This window comes from Macrotis lagotis, chromosome 5 (genome assembly GCF_037893015.1).
Source record: "Macrotis lagotis isolate mMagLag1 chromosome 5, bilby.v1.9.chrom.fasta, whole genome shotgun sequence".
Lineage (NCBI taxonomy): Eukaryota > Metazoa > Chordata > Mammalia > Peramelemorphia > Peramelidae > Macrotis > Macrotis lagotis.
This window is the reverse complement of record NC_133662.1, coordinates 123,410,670-123,427,354: the sequence shown is the minus strand read 5'-3', so window position 1 is coordinate 123,427,354 and position 16,685 is coordinate 123,410,670. Positions and strand designations below refer to the sequence as shown.

At 38.1% G+C, this 16,685-nt stretch overlaps 1 protein-coding gene and 1 pseudogene across 3 annotated transcripts in view; one reads left to right on the top strand and one right to left on the bottom strand.

Moving 5' to 3' along the window:
- Window positions 1-16,685, top strand: part of FAM184A (family with sequence similarity 184 member A) — a 164,629-nt gene that overhangs the window by 66,569 nt on the left and 81,375 nt on the right. The gene's annotated exons all lie outside the window — the stretch shown is intronic.
- On the bottom strand, window positions 12,564-13,787 carry LOC141489867 (forkhead box protein H1 pseudogene; annotated as a pseudogene).

Sequence of the window (16,685 nt, the reverse complement as noted above, 5' to 3'; positions counted from 1 at the left end):
GAGGAACTATTACAGTGGAGAGCTGGGTACTAGAATCTTAATTCTTCTTATAACTGGATTAAAGAGGGCTGACATCTAGAAAGGTGGAAAAGCCTTCTACACTTTTAGAGAAATAGGAGGGTGATGTTAGTGAAAATATGGTGGAGTTCTAGAAAATGTGTCAGAAGAAGCTTTTATATTTGCTCAGAAGATCATCACTTCTGGACCCTGTTCTTAGCAGTTCAATATTTCATTGTTCTCTTCCTGAGAATTCCATGCCTTCTTGTCCTCTGACTACTTATAACCTTGCCAAACCCCAGCCACCTGTCTCCTCTACTCCCATTCAAATGCTAATAGATGATGATAGAGGAAATTACCTATGGTGACAAGAGTAACTTCAAATTTATATCATCCAGTCTCAACTGTGCTCTCACTGAAGCAAGACTATAATTTTACTTCTAATTGGTTCTCTCTCTTGCTCATTGGGTGTATATTACCCCCATCCCAGCCAGTTGGGTATTTCATGTCAGGTTTTAATGAGAAATCAAACCATTTGTCTCGTTTACTCTTCTCTCCTTGTCTTTTTTTTTTAAAAATACAATTTAAGGGGCAGCTTTGTATCAGAGTGGATAGAGTTCCAGCCCTGAAGTCAGAAGGTCCTAAATTCAAATCCTAAACTCAGGCACTTGATACTTTCTAGCTCTGTGACCTTGGGCAAGTGACTTAACCCAATTAACTCGCCAAAAAAATTCATAACACATACATACACATACACCCATACACACATATACATGCATTTTTTGATGAGGCAATTTGGCAAGGCAAATTACCTACATAGAGGCAAATTTATATATGTATGTGTGTGTATGTATGTATATATACATATTGTATATAATTATCAGTTCCAAATTTTCTCTCACTTCCTCTTCCCATACCTATTGAAAAAAACAAGAACAACAAAATCCATTAGGAATATAGTAAAAATTAAAAATTCCCTCATTAGCCATGTCCAAAAGGAATAGAAAAGAAAATATGTTTAATTTGCAGTCTGAGTCCAATAGTTAATCATGAGTCATTTGAATTGGTTCATTGCACTGATAGGGCAGAATCAAGATAGTAGAATAAGGCAGGAACTCACCTGAGTTATCCAATTTACATCCAAACTATAAAAAAAGCACCTCAAAATGAATTCAAGAGCAGCAGAATGAACAAAAAAAGGATGAAACAATTTTCCAGCCCAAGACAATTTAGAAGGTTGGAAGGAAAGTTCTGTCTCACTTGAGTAAAAGGAAAATGCAGTCTAGTGAAGGTAATGCCAGGCAAGCCAACAACAGGCTGCATCCCTAGCAAGCTAGCCGGAGGCTCCTGAGCCCTGGCCCAGGTCAGTAGCAAGGTCCTGTGCCCTTGGTGCAGCAGATTGGCAGTCATATCTTACACTCCAACTCCCTCAGCACAAGTGCCCCCTCCACCTCAGGAGCAAAGCCCAACTTTAAAAGACACAAAATAGCTTAGAAAATTAGCAAACAACAAAAAAGGAACCGGACTATGGAATGTTACTGTGATGATGGGAAAGATCAAAACACAAACTCAGAATAAGACAACAATGTCAAAACATCTACATGTGAAACTATCAAAAAAATTAATCTCATATCCAAAAACTCCTAGAAGAGCTCAAAAAGAATTTTAAAAATCAAATTAGAGAAATGGAAGAAAAATTGGAAAAGAGATGAAAGTAATGCAAGAGAATAATAAAGAGTCAACAACTTGGTAAAGGAAGCACAAAAAAATGGAAAAAATGTAGAAAATTTAACTGAAGAAAACTCCTTAAAAAGTAGTTGTCCAGGGGTGGCTAGGTGGCATAGTGGATAAAGCACTGGCCCTGGAGTCAGGAGTACCTGGGTTCAAATCCAGTCTCAGACACTTAGTAATTACCTAGCTGTGTGGCCTTGGGCAAGCCACTTAACCCCATTTGCCTTGCAAAAAACAAAACAAAACAAAAAAGTAGTTGTCCAAATGTTAAAAAAAAAGTACAAAAATCTCCTGAGGAATGTATCTGCTTTCCCACAGGCCCTCCAGCATTTGCCATTTCTCCTTTCTATCAACTCTATCAATCTGATGGATGTAAGGTGGTACCTCATGGTTGTTTCAATTTGCATTTATCTAATTTTCAGTGATTTAGAACTTTGATAGTTTTCTTTCTCTATAAACTGAAAGTTCATTTCATCTAAAATGTTTTATGATCCAAAGATCTAATTCTAAAATGCAGTAGAATTCTATTATAAACACTTAGATTATTACATGATTCAGATATGTTAAAAGTAAAATTATATTCACTGGAATAAAACAATGAATGGGAGATTAGGATAATTAGCTTCTAAAATGCCTTCCAACTTTAAGAGTGTATGATTTAATGCTCTACATATAATAATAGTCTGATTACCCTAATAGTATGGTTGCCCTATAATATGGGTTGTAATCTTCCTAACACCAGCAAAGCAAATTATACACATTTTAGGATTTCATTATGTGATAAATATATATATATATATGGATGGGTATATGTATATATATGGGTATATATGTATGTTTTGTGTGAATATATGTATATGTTGGTTGCATATGTATGATTTTTTGAAGATCTGTAGAACTAAGTAACATATTTTTTGATAACTAAATGTATTATGTTTCCCTTTTCTACAATAATTCTTGATATTCAGCTCAATTGCTTAGAGTACTGTGCTAATGAGGCCAAGGTTCTTTATTCAGACTCTATGTAGGCCATTTGACTTAAGCTTCTCTGGCTACAGATTGTACATCTAACCCAGACCAAATGTTCCATAAATGTATGATGTTGATCACAAAGGAAAACATAAGAGAATAGAGCTGGGTCAATGCAAATCCATCTTCTGTAATAGGAAAGCAGCTTAAAGTTATGACCTTCTAGCATATCCTCATAACTAAGAGCATATTTTGCCAGGTTCTAAGTTTTCAGGTTAAAAAAAGCAGTAATGATAAAATTCAAGTCATAACATTAGATAGCCTATGAGTAACTTATTCAGGTTTATTGGTATTATTTATAGCCATTTCCATAATGTCCTCATAACATTTTTAGTATTCATTAAGAATCTACCCTAAGGACTAATCTGACCGTGCCATCTGTCAAAGATTGGGTAACAGTTCTGTAGGCCATGAAACTAAGCCAGTGTTGTTTCTTTAGAATCAAAATTGGTAAGATAAAGGTCATGTACTCATTTTTTTGAGAAGGAAACTTTAATGGTACTTTACTAGCATATCATATACATATGTACATTTTAATGTAACTTTTATTTTCATTTTTTTCAAGTAATTTATTTTTCCTTCCTCTGACCTTTCTCTCTTCCCTCTCCCTGTTGGAAAAAAAGAAAGAAGAAAAACAAACTCATTCGAATAAATATCCATAGTTAAGTAACTATAATCTCTCCCTTAGGTATGTCTGAAACTTTATGTCTGATTCTGTACTATCAACTCTTTTTGTAAGAAGGTGAATAATATTCTTCATTTGTACTCTGGAATTATGGCTGGTAGTTGAACTGATCAGAGTTTTAAAAGTCTTTCCAAGTTGTTCACTTTCACAGTGTTGTATTCTGACAATGATTATTTCAGTCTGTATCAGTTCATACAAGTCTTCTTAGGGTTCTTTGAATCTGCCCTTTTTTCATATCTTTAAATGACAAAATATATTCTATTACATTCATATTTCATAATTGTTCAGCCATTTCCCAGTCAATGTTCACTTAGTTTCCCATATTTTGCCACCTCAAAAATTGCTATCAGAAATATTTTTGTTTATGTAGATTCTTCTATCTTTGATCTCTTTGAGGTTTCACTAAATCAAAGGATATATACAGTTTAGTGACTTTGAGGGTCTAATTTCAAATTGATTAACAAATATAAACCCAAAAATGCATTTTATGAATGAATAAACATTCTATCATTAAGAAACCCACTTTGAGATATACAACTTTGGATCAAAAACTTGATTTAAGTAGTTCTTAGCTACTAATTATAAAGAAGAAATAACATTATCTTCTCAAAGGAATGCTTATGTCCCTCTGTAATCCACCCAAAAAGGTATTGAATCTCTTTCAAAACATTTTTTTAAGCTGGGGGGGGGGAGGCAAGGAGAGGTGACAGGGAGGAAAAGCATAATGAAATTGAGAGTTTAAATAATAATCTTTCCAAGTTCAGGAACTGTGAAAAATTATTTTGTATGAAATGGTTTGTGTGTGAGGTTTAATAATTTTGGTTAGCATACAAATGGAAAACAAAAATCATGATATTTTGAATGTTATAAACTAGTGTCCCACCATAACCCCCTTTTCAGATTGCTTACTGTAGAATGTACTCACAAGTGAAAATTTCTTATAGTTTGAACTTTTTACTGCTTTAAGAATTGAATTTCTAGTTTGTTTGTTTTTCAGTTTCTGCAAGGCAAAGGGGCTAAGTGATTTGTCCAAGGTCACACAACTAGGTCATTATTAAGTGTCTGAGATCAAATTTGGTTGAATTTCTAGGTGTTTATGGTCAGTAGTGTCAGCAGTATTTCAGTATTCACACATACAATGTATTGAGATAATCTTTTGAACATTTATTAAGTGCCTAATCAAGTATGGTAATTATATTTACATATATAAGTCCTTGTGTATACACTTTACATATTTTTAAATGCTGTCTTCCTAAATGGGGAGGAAGGAGGAAATAAGTCCCAAAAAGGGTTTTTTTAGAGGGTGGAACATCTAACATCTAAGGGGATTGGAAAGGCCTGCTGTAGGATTCTAGGAAACAGACAACAGAAGAGAATATTTTCTAGTAGTGGGGGAAGATGAACTAAGTCTAGCCAGTCATGGAGCTGGGAGATGTACAAGGAAGAGCCAAAAGGCCAGGATGGATATACAGAAGAATGTGTAGTGAAATGCAAAATCTAAAGAGGAGCTGGATTGTCTAGGGCTTAAAAATGTTAGGGCAATTTGTGTTTGATGCTTGAATTTACTTGAGCCTCTTCACACCTTTATTTAGGGAAATCACTTTGGCAACTATAAAGAGGATGATGGGTTGGACAGAGGAGAGACTTGAGCAGGGAGACCAATGAGGAATCTATTATAGTTTAAGTGAAAAATGTGGAAGGCCTAATCTAGTGTGATGTGATATTTATATCAGTAGAAGACATGAAAGAGACTGATTGGATGTGGGTATACACATATTCACATGTATATATGTGGTAATATTTTCATCTCTATATGTCGTTATTTTTATTACATTCTGAACCATTTCCAAAGCATGATGAACACCAAATACTTAAGATGTTTACTGGATGTCAGTAAATTCAAAGTCAGAATTAATTGTCTTTTAATATTCAAATTTTAAAAAATATTTCTTTAAGGGGCAGCTAGGTGGTACAGTGGATAAAGCACCAGCCCTGGAGTCAGGAGTACTTGGGTTCAAATCCAGTCTCAGACACTTAATAATTACCTAGCTGTGTGGCCTTGGGCAAGCCACTTAACACCGTTTGCCTTGCAAAAAAAAACCTAAAGAAAATTTCTTTAAAATCCATAAAATATATGCTGTTTCCACTCCTAGCCACCTCTGATGAGAGCAAAGATTCCCTCATTCCCCCTTGCCTTCACCCCTTCCATATCATTGCAATAGCTCACTGTAATAAAAAAAACTTATATGAGATATCTTGGCCTATTCCCCCTTTCCTTTTTCTTTCTCCCATCACATTTCCCTTTTTTTCTCTTGACTCCATTTTTACACCATATTTTGTCTTCAAATTCAGCATTCTCCTGTTCTTCAACTATAAAAGCTCCTTCTACCTGCTCTATTAACTGAGAAGGTTTATATGAGTATTATCAGCGTCATTTTTCTATGCAGGAATACATGCAGTTCATCATCATCAAGTCCCTCATATTTTCCCCTTCTCCTCCAATCTCCATGCTTCACCTGAGTCCTGTATCTGAAGATCAAACCTTCTGTTCAGCTCTGGCCATTCTAACAGGAACATTTGAAATTCCCCTGGTTCATTGAAAGTCCATCTTTTTCCCCTGGAAGAGGAAATTCAGCCTTGCTGGGTAGTTGATTCCTGGTTGCATTCTAAGCTCTTTTGCCTTCTGGTATATTATATTCCAAGCCCTACGATCTTCCAATGTAGTTGCTGCTAAGTCCTGTGTGATCCCGACTGCAGCTCCACGATATTTGAACTGTGTACTTCTGGCTGCTTGTAATATTTTCTCTTTGACTTGGGAGTTCTGGAACTTGGCTATAATACTCCTGGGGGTTGGTTTTTTGGGATCTCTTTCTCGGGGGGATTGGTGGATTCTCTCCATTTCTATTTTGCCCTCTGCTTCTAGAATATCAGGGCAATTTTCCTGTAGTAATTCTTTGAAAATGATGTCAAGGCTCTTTTCCTGATCATGACTTTTCAGGTATTCCAATGATTTTTAAATTATATTTCCTAAGTCTGTTTTCCATATCAGTTGTTTTTTCAATGAGATGTTTCACATTTTCTTCTAATTTTTCATTTTTTTGGTTTTTGAAGTAATGAATCCTGGTTTCTTGCAAATTCATCAATCTCCCTGAGTTCTCTTCTTTGTCTGAAGGATTTGTTTTCCTCAGAGTTTTCTTATCTCTTTTTCTATCTGGCCAATTTTGCTTTTTAAAGCATTCTTCTCCTCAATAACTTTTTGAACTGTTTTATCTATTTGACCTAAGCTGGTTTTTAGCATGCTATTTTCTTCAGCATTTTTTTGGATTTCCTTGACTAGGCTGCTGACTTCATTTTCATGTTTTTCCTGCATCTCTCTCCTTTCTTTTCCCAGTTTTTCTTCCAACTCCCTCATTTGATTTTCAAAGTCTTTTTTGAACTCTGTCATAGCCTGAGCCCAATTTCTGTTTTTCTTGGAGTCTTTAGATGCAGGAGCTTGTGCTTCCTCATCTTCAGACTAAGTATTTTGATCCTTCTTGGGCTCATATGCAAAATATTTCTCAATGGTGTTCCTCTTATTTCTCTGCTTGCTCATTTTCCCAGCCTAAGCCTGTTTTGAGGTGCTTCCTGAGCTTTTGGGACATTCCCACAAGGGTCTCAGTATGTAAGGCTCTGTCTCCTCCCTCCTGGTCTGTGAATGACCATATGTGCCACCCTCTGCCACAGGGCTGAGGTGGGGGGGGCAGGACTATGATCAGGATCTGAATGTGGTCAGAACCCCAGCGACCTGTTCCAGGGACAGAGGACAGAGCTCGGCAGTCTCTCTCTTCTCTCCCCTACCTCAGCTCAATGGGCTCATGCCCTGGGGGCTCCTGCTTAAACGGCTCCACCTGCTCCTGTTCCTGTATAGGCATCTGGAATAAGAAGGGGGGGGCACAGGGGGAAGGGGGGGATGTGAGTGATGCAGGAGAGGATGGACCATGCGGGGAGAGTGATCAGATATAACACATTTTCTTTTTTACTTCTTGCAAGGGGCTGAGATTGGATGGCCTGTCCAGGACCATAGGGCCAGGTGGATGCTGGGCCTAAGGGGTGGTATGGGGGCTCGGAGCCTCTTGGCCCCAGGACCAGGGATATGTCTGCTGTGCCACTCAGCTACCCTACAGCAGAGTCAGAGTGCAAGGAGAGAGAAAATATAGTACTGTGGTAGTAGAGAAATACGAAAGGAGGGAGTAGCAATCAGCAATGGCCAATGGTGGAAAAATATGGAAGTAACTTTTGTGATGGACTTACCATAAAGAATGTGATCCACCTGCAACAGAGTTGTTGGTGTTGGAACAAAGACTGAAGCACATTTTTTATTATTCTTATTTGGGGGGGGGGGTTGCAGGGCAAATGGAGCTGGGTGGCCTGCCTGGAGCTGCATAGCAGGGTGATCTTTGGGTGTCTGAGGCCGGATTTGGACCCAGGTGCTCCTGGCTTAAGGGCCAATGCTCTGTCCACCACCCAGCCACCCCTACTATTATTACTATTTTATTTTATTTTGGGTCTTTTTTCTTTTTTTGGTTTTTGCAGGGCAGTGGGGTTGGGGTGGCTTGCATGTCACACGGCTGGGTGATTGTTGGGTGTATGGGGCCAGATATGGGCTCGGGTGCTCCTGGCTCCAGGGCTGGGGCTCCATCCATTGCGCCACCTGGCCATACCTACAATTATTACTATTATTTTATTTAAATTTGAATTTTTTTCTCTCCCCTTTACTTTATCGCCCAAGCAAGTCTATATTTTGTGGTGGGAGGGGGTATTCTGCTTACTCTTAAACAAGAATACTTTATTAATGTATACAAAAATTATTGTACAGAAAGAGAATAAATATTAAAAAAATTAAAAAATCCGTAAAATATCTTTATCATCTCCATAAGTGTTATTGGAAGGTTTTCTACTTGTGATGCATTATTTAATAAAAAACCTGTTACTAGTGGATAGAGCACCAGCCCTGGAGTCAGGAGGACCTGAGTTCAAACCTGACCACAGACAATTAATAATTACCTAACTGTATGATCTTGGGCAAATCACTTAACCCCACTGCCTTGCAAAGAAAAAAAAAAAACCTTAAAGCTTACTACTCATTTATTCACTTAGATATTTATTATTGTCTCCTATAATTGTATGGATTATGTTTGGGGTAATCCACAGTGTATCAAAAGAGCTTACAGAGTAGTAGGGGGAAAGGGGAACACAGACTAATAACCATAGTTTATAATAATATATGTCATATAATATTTGTAAAACAAAGTAATATAAAAATTCAGAGATAAGTTTTTGTTTTTGTTAAAGTTTGTGCTCTGAAAAGCTAAAATGGTATGTTGGAAACCCAATGATTAAGTTAGAGAAAGCAATCTATAAACAGTTTTTAAGAAAGTCACCATTTGTTGTTAGAATATGTTTTTAGCTCCCTTGATTAAAAAAGAACAGTGTATAGAGAAATTTTCAAAAAAGACATATTAGAAGCTAGTTGTGAGAGGAAAATCTAGTGATTATGGGTAGATATTAAAGGATAAAGTCATGAAACATTGCCAAAGCTTCCCTATGCCAGTTTTTTCCTTTATTCAACTTTACAGTTGAGGTAAGGGAGAATAGAAGGAAAGGAAGGAAACTTTCAGAATTCAGTTAACCTCTTTCATTAGCTCTAAACTACAGAGAGACAGACTGAATGGACAGTTTATAAGTATGTTTGACAGAAACATCTGGAAACTTTGAAAAATGCTTATAGAACTTTTGTTTTGTTTAGTTTTATTTTGTTTTGTTTTGTTTTTACTGTAAACTCAGCAGATAACCAGAGCTGGAAGATAATTCAAGGAAGTTGTTGAATGTAAACTAAAAGATTCAAAATAGAATGAAAGAAAGCCTAGAATGGAAACCAGAATTACATTTATTAGTAATTCAGAAAAATTACTAAGTATTAAATAAAATTACCATTTCAATATTTATTGATCATCTTAATAAAGAGGATTATGCTGAAGAGGGAGAGAATGGGTTATAGGAAAGATCAATCTATTGGGATTTGTTTGAGGGTGAAGAACTCACAAATCTCTGACTCAGACAAGAAAAGGTTTAAACTTTAATTCACAAGTTGATCAAACAGTTTAAAGTTACTACAAAAAGTTAACAAGTTACTACAAAAAAAATCACAGGTTTGGTTTTTTGGAGAAGCAGCAGGAGTAGTGAGTTTCAATAGAAGTAAGAAGAGGGTGGGAGAGTTTGGAAGATAATGAAGCAGGCTATCTTTACAGTAAGGCAAGCAGCATAATAGTAGACAAGATAAGTAGTAGAGAAGGGCAAAGAGGGAGGGTTTGGTGGATGATACTTCCCCAGAGCTGACTATCTTCTAAAAGAAGGCAAGCAGCTCAACTGAGAAATGAGTTCTAAGGGGAACATAGGTGGAAGGAGACATGTTGATGAGGGGCAGCAGCTCAAAGAGTAGAGATGAGGTAATGAAGGATATGCAGATGAGGGGTGGTAGCTCAAAGTAATCCTTTACAGGTTAAGTCAGGGATCCATTGTTTTATTGATGGAGGCTTTTGCATGGAATGGTCAAGGTACAATGGGATGAGGTGAAGGTGGAAGATATATAATCAATACAGAGAGTACAGATTAATAACTTTAAAAACATATTTCTCCAGGAGTACCTGGGTTCAAATCTGGTCTCAGACATTTAATAATTACCTAGCTGTGTGGCCTTGGGCAAGCCATTTAACCCCATTTGCCTTGCAAAAAAGAATAAAAAAAAACATATTTCTCTGTCCAATATTTCCCCTACTTCATTACCAGGCCTATTCATAGATAAATAACAAAGAAGTTTGAAGAGGAGGAGAAAACCAATAATTGAAGTATCAGGAAAGGCTTCACAGAGGTAGAAGCACCTAACCTGACCTTGAAGGAAGATTTGGATTCTGACAAATTTAGGTGATGTCGGTGGCAGCTAGGTGGCAAAGTGATTGGGCACAGGCCCTGGAGTCAGGAGTATGTGAATTCAAATCCAGCCTAAGACACTTAATAATTACCTAGCTGTGTGGCCTTGGGCAAGCCACTTAACCCCATTTGCCTTGCAAAAAACCTAAAAGAAAAAAAGATTTAGGTGATGTGGAAGAAATAAGCATCACACTCTGTTTTGCTTAATGTCAGAGACAGTCTTTTTATTGCAAGAATTCATAAGGAGAGCTGTTGAAGGAGCTCTGACTACAAACAATTTCCAAAACTAGTATTTAAGATATAAAATGAAGATCATATAGTCTGGATAATAAGCTGCTACTAAGTACAAGAAAATAATATTCCATACAAGAAGATATGTGGACAGAGTATGCAATTTTCAGATATTGTTTGTCACATTTTAAAGAATTCTGGTAGACACTAGCATGGTCTCTCTTCATTGGAGAAAACAGAAGGGACAAAGCACTACAATTTACCCCTGTTTTATTTTTCATAAAAAGGTGAAAAGTGCAATTGAAGTCATTTTCATGTTTCCCTATACTTAGAGGAGAAGGCACCATCTGGGCTATTGGGCAGGCAGAGACACAGGCATAACAGTCTCACTTTTATTCAGGTCCTTCACTGTATATTTGACCCATTCAACACAAGTATTCACATTCCCATATCCAATTTCAATCTCCATAGTTTGCTTGAGTTCTTCTATTCTGATCACTTTGACTAATTTAGGGTTATTTCTAGGAAGGGATAACTCAGGAAGCATATCAAAATCTACCTAGAGGATCCTTTCCTGAGTGATCTATCCCTACTCCAAAAGGTCTGTTAAAGTGTCATCTATTTTTATAAGTGTAAGAATAACCTGATTGCACAGGAGGTGCTAGCAGTCCCATCTGGATAGGGGTCTTCATTTCCATTCTGTCCTTCTCTTGATATTATTATCAACTTTAGAAGATGTCCAACAACCTGGCATGGTGGGGGAAAACATACATTATCCCTTGAATTACAAGGCATACCAAATAATCCTCCTCCCTGAACACCAGAATACAAATATTTAAAATGGGACCTCTGGTTAGATAAATCACCACACTCAGTAAAATGATCAATATCAAATTGTAGGGAAATTGTACCCTCTTGTCTAATGCCATTAAAAACATCTTCACTGGATACCCTCATCATCTTTCTTCCATCTTTTATAGACTCATATGTAGAATGAGCACCCCCTACTGAAAATAACCACATTGTTTTCCCTATAGGAATTACCCTTATTAAGAATATTTCTAAACTCTCATAGCCCTTCCTTTCCTGATTTTCAGCACACCAAACCACTAATGACAATATAAACACAACAAAAAAAGACAATGTTCAATCTCAATATAAAAAGTTGAAATGATTCATTTATTCCTCCAACACCTTATGGAAGGTCACTTTAAGGGGGCCAGGAGCTATTTTAATAATCCATTCTTTTTTTTTAAAGTGTCTCAGTCCTTTATTGCCTCTATCCCTGTGTGCCCTGACCCCCCCCCCACAAGCTTTGAGGCTCTGGAGAAATGTTGGGGGAGTGGGGATAGTGGAAACAATTCTGGGTCCTGTCAAGAAAATTGGGTTGGGGGGGGTCTCAGTTTGGGGTCTAAGTCATTAGATGACCTTGAATAGTTCTTTCCCCTCAATGAATTTGTTTTTTCTTTCTGCAAAATTAGGGGGTTAAATTCTTGTGATCTCAAAGGTCCTTCCCAGTTCTAAGATTCTGTGACAAATGGATTGTCCTCAGGGCTCCAACCAGGATCCAACTACAAAGTGAGTCTCTTCCTCACTGTCTCTCTCCCTCTGGGAAGTCATGGCAGTATCATTCCACAAGGGAAATGGTTCTAATAAAAGTTTCAAAAGACTCAGTTTGATTTTTTTTCTGGCTTTAAATGCTATGATGATTAGAAAGATGGTAATGGTAATAGGGTGATAGTCCTCAAGGAGGAATAACTGGTTTGTAATTGTGGACCTGGGACTGCATCTGAAAATGTTTGGGAACCCCCAGGATAAATAAAGCCTTATCTCCTTTTACTTTCCTTATGTGGAATCAGATTGGGGTGGAAATTAGGGAAGAAAAACAAAGAATGGATGGGAGAGAGATCCTGGTCCAATTCCTTCACACATTGTACCAGGTGAGTAATGTACCTAGAGTAGAATCCCTTGGGTTAGGAGAGACCAAGTCCAAGGGGTGAGTGAGCAACACATCATAGATGCTCTTGTTAGGTGGCACCACCTGAAAGAGAGCATCCAAGTCCCCTAGGGAGCCAGTGGGACCTGTGGCTTTAGGTGCTAGCCCCCAGTAGGGAGGGCCTGGGGAAGGCAGACACCGAGGGCAAGGTGGAGGTGGGAGTTGTGCTGGGGACATCACCACATTTGGGATGTATATTGGGGAGTATGATGTGGACAGATGTCCCCAGAGGGGGACCCTGGCAGCTCCTGATAGCTGTACCTGATTTGAAGTACCCTGAATTACAGGAAGGGGCAGGAGAGGCCAGGAGCCTTGCTCAGATGAGAGAGAAGGAGGGAGCTGAGACCCCCCATAGATCCTAATAGCCCTGCTTGGGTTGAGGTACCCTGCAGAAGAGGAATGGGCTGGAGGGGCCAGTGTCCCCCCTCTGAAGGAGAGGAGGAAGAGGACAGTGGAGAAGTAGGTGCTCCATGGCCCCACAAACACCCCTCTTATGACTTGGAGAGGGAGCCCAAGGGCCAGGACACTGGCTCTGAAGTGGAAGAAGAGGAAGATGATGGCCTTCGGGGCTGGGGCCCTTCTGTAATATCCCCAAGCAAGGAATCAATACTGAAGGAGTCGCTGGCTGGGTTGGGGCTAGGAGGCCAGTAAGGACAGCCATAGAGAACATATGGGGTCAGGTCCTTGGCAAAGGCTTTGCCCTGACCACCCCTCTCCCCTCAACAGGCCACAGCTGTGTTTTGCAATCGAAGGGCCTCAGCAGGGATCTGGTTCACGTCCACTATCCAAAAATTTCCTTTGGCCTGTGGCTTTTCCAGGTCCTTGGGCACCTTGTGGAAGCATTGGTTAGAGGAGAGGTTGTGCCTAATGGAATCCTTCCACCCTTCATAGTCATCCTTGCAGAAGGGGAACAGGGCTTGAACCTGGTGAATGACCTGGGCCAGTTTGAGCCTCTGAGCCAGGACAGCCTGGATCACCAGGGCTATCATGGCCACGTAGGTGTATGGAGGTTTGTCATGCCGAAGGTATTTCTTCTTTCTTTTCTTTTTGGGGGGCTCTGGCTACAGTTCTGGCTCTGGCCCTGGCTGTGGGGGGGTCAGGGCTGGAGCCCCCTTGGGGCACCATGGAAGGGAAGGACTCAGCACTGAGCATGGAGGTCCTTAGAAGGTAGTGTTGATCTAGGAAATTGGGACCAATAATCCATTCTTTAGGTCAATCAACTGGTCCTTTAATTTGAGTATAATGTGTCCAACCTTTTTCAGCAGCCCTTACAAAGGTTTCATTCATTGGTCAACAGCATTTAGTGCAATCCTTCCCTTTTAGGTTGAAATTTCACATGGCTCCAAGTTTTAATCAATACCCAATCTCCAGGCCAATAAGATGGAGTCTATGCCAATAATCCTTTTAGTCTTAATTCTGCAAAAGTAGAGGATAATGCTAGTACATGGTTCTTTAAAAATTTATCTTTGGGGGCAGCTAGGTGGATAAAGCACCAGCCCTGGAGTCAGGAGTACTTGGGTTCAAATCTAGTCTCAGACACTTAATAATTACCTAGCTGTGTGGCCTTGGGCAAACCACTTAACCCCATTTGCCTTGCAAAAACTTAAAAAAAAATTATCTTTGGTCTGAAATGTGGGGACCAAATATGGTAATTCATACAACATCTCATAAAGTGATATTCCAATATCTTTCCTAGGACTGGTTCTAATCCTCAGGAGAGCTATTGGTAAATATTTATTCCAAGGTAATTTGGTTTCTAAGATCAGCTTAGATAACTATTTTTTTATAGTTTAATTCATCCTTTCCACTCCCTCTGAAAAGGATGGATCCCAAGAAGTATGGAATTCCCAATAAATCTCTAGATACTCATAATGTTTTGTAATATTTTAGACATAAAATGACTCCCATTATCTGAATCTGTTTTCTATAGGCCAAATATTGGACTGATCTGCTCCAGAATTATTTTTGATACTCCAATAGCAGTGGCATTCATTAGAGCATAAGCCTCCACCCAGCCAGCTAAATGATTAAATATTTCAATCTCCCTATTTTAGAAACCTTAGTTCCTAAAAACACTTCAATACTCTGGAAGAACCTAATACTCTACTTTTACTCCTGAAATTTGTTTCCTAAAACCTTATTATTAATTCTTCTACAAATTAAGCATCCCTCACACACTTGTTTGGCTACAGTATAGATACCCATGCATCCAGATCTCTTTAATACCATATCACACATTCCTTGAATTCCCCAGTGACTCACTTGATGCAAGAGAATCAGTATTTTTCTCATTAGAGTCTTGTTAAGCATTTCTCTCCCATCAGGAGGAAGCCATCTTCCTTCAAATGTTTCAACAGCTACAATTTTATTCAAGTGTTCCTTCTCTTGTTTAGTGAAAATAAGTATTCCCTTTCAGATATCTGAGGAATTAAAACCTTCATTTAAATTAGATCGATCCCTATGGCAGCATCTCTGGCCATGACATCTGCCATCCTATTCCCTCTAACTTCTATATTATTTCTCTTTTGGTGTCTAGCTACATGGACCACTACAATAGCCTCAGGAAACATTAAATGTGACAATACTTGTTTTACTAATTCTTTATGGACTGTCTTTTCCTTTACTATTTATCAAGCCTTTTGCCAATTTTTCCAAGAACACATACAAATCCATAAACATGCTTAGAATCTGTATAAAATATCCCTTCTTTTCCTGACAGTAACTTTAGGGCTTATCTCTTAGTGCATATAATTCACAAGTTTGTGGTGGTCAATTATTGGTTAGCTTATAAGATTCAAATAACTTTTTAAATTTATTTTCTACAATTGCATACCCATTATGACATTTCCCTTCTATAGATGACCCTCATTAAATATCCTTTCTCCCTTATGCAAAGATGCATATGACAAATCTTGCTGGACTTTAGTTAGATGCTCAATTACATCTAAACAATTATGTAAAAGTCTCCTTTTTGCTCTCCTTTTCATAGAAATGTAGTAGGATTAATTGAGGAATCTGTAGTGAATATCAGATCATCCTTTTCTAATATGATAATCTCATATTTTAAAATCCTAGAATCAGTGAATCATCTGCTTTTTATTTTAAAATATTACTCACTTGGTTAAAAGTGCTTACTACCAAATTACCTCCAAAGGTCAATTTTCTGCTTTCCTCAACTAGAAGAGCAGTAGTAGTTGCATCTTGCACACCTTCTGGTCATCCTCTGGAAAATGGATCTAGTAAATAGGAAATAAATTCCCGTGGTTTCCTCTGCCCTCCCCAAATTTGACCCTTATTAGTGTTAACAAATAGATGAAATGGTTTATTTAAAGAGGGGAGTGCTAGGATTGAGACATTAATTAATGGTTGTTTTAATTCCTTTATTTGTTTGATCTCTTCTTTAGTCCATTTTAATATATTTGGCTCTTCCTCCAATAATTTTGATATAACCCTTTAGTTTTCTATCCCATTAATCCTAAAAATTTTCTTAATTCCCTTTCAATTTTAGGAAGAGGTAGGTCAATAATTACTTTAATTTTTTCCGAATTTATCCATCTCATTCCCACACTAATAACATGACCTAAATACTTAACCTCTCTACGTATTGTAACTTGTTTTGAGATGCTCTCAGTCCTTGTTCCCCTAGAAACTTTAATAATTTATTAGTCCCTTCAGTCACTTGATTTTTCTTTTCCCTTGAGTGTAGTAAATCATCCACATACTGCAATAAAGTTGTTCCTTTAGGGGCCTGAAACTTTTCTAATAATTGCTCTATGATTTGACCAAATAAATTAGGAGATTCTGTAAAGCCCTAAGGTAAGACTGTTCCACCTGAGCTTGTTTTCTCCCTGTATAGGGATTTTCTCACTCAAAGGCAAACAGATCCCTGCTTTTCTGTGCTAGTGGACAAGCCCAAAAGGCATCTTTTTTTTGTTTTTTGTTTTGCAAGTCAGTGGGGTTAAGTGGCTTGCCCAAGGCCACACAGCTAGGTAATTATTAAGTGTCTGAGGCCACATTTGAACTCAGGTGCTCCTGACTGCAGGACTGGTG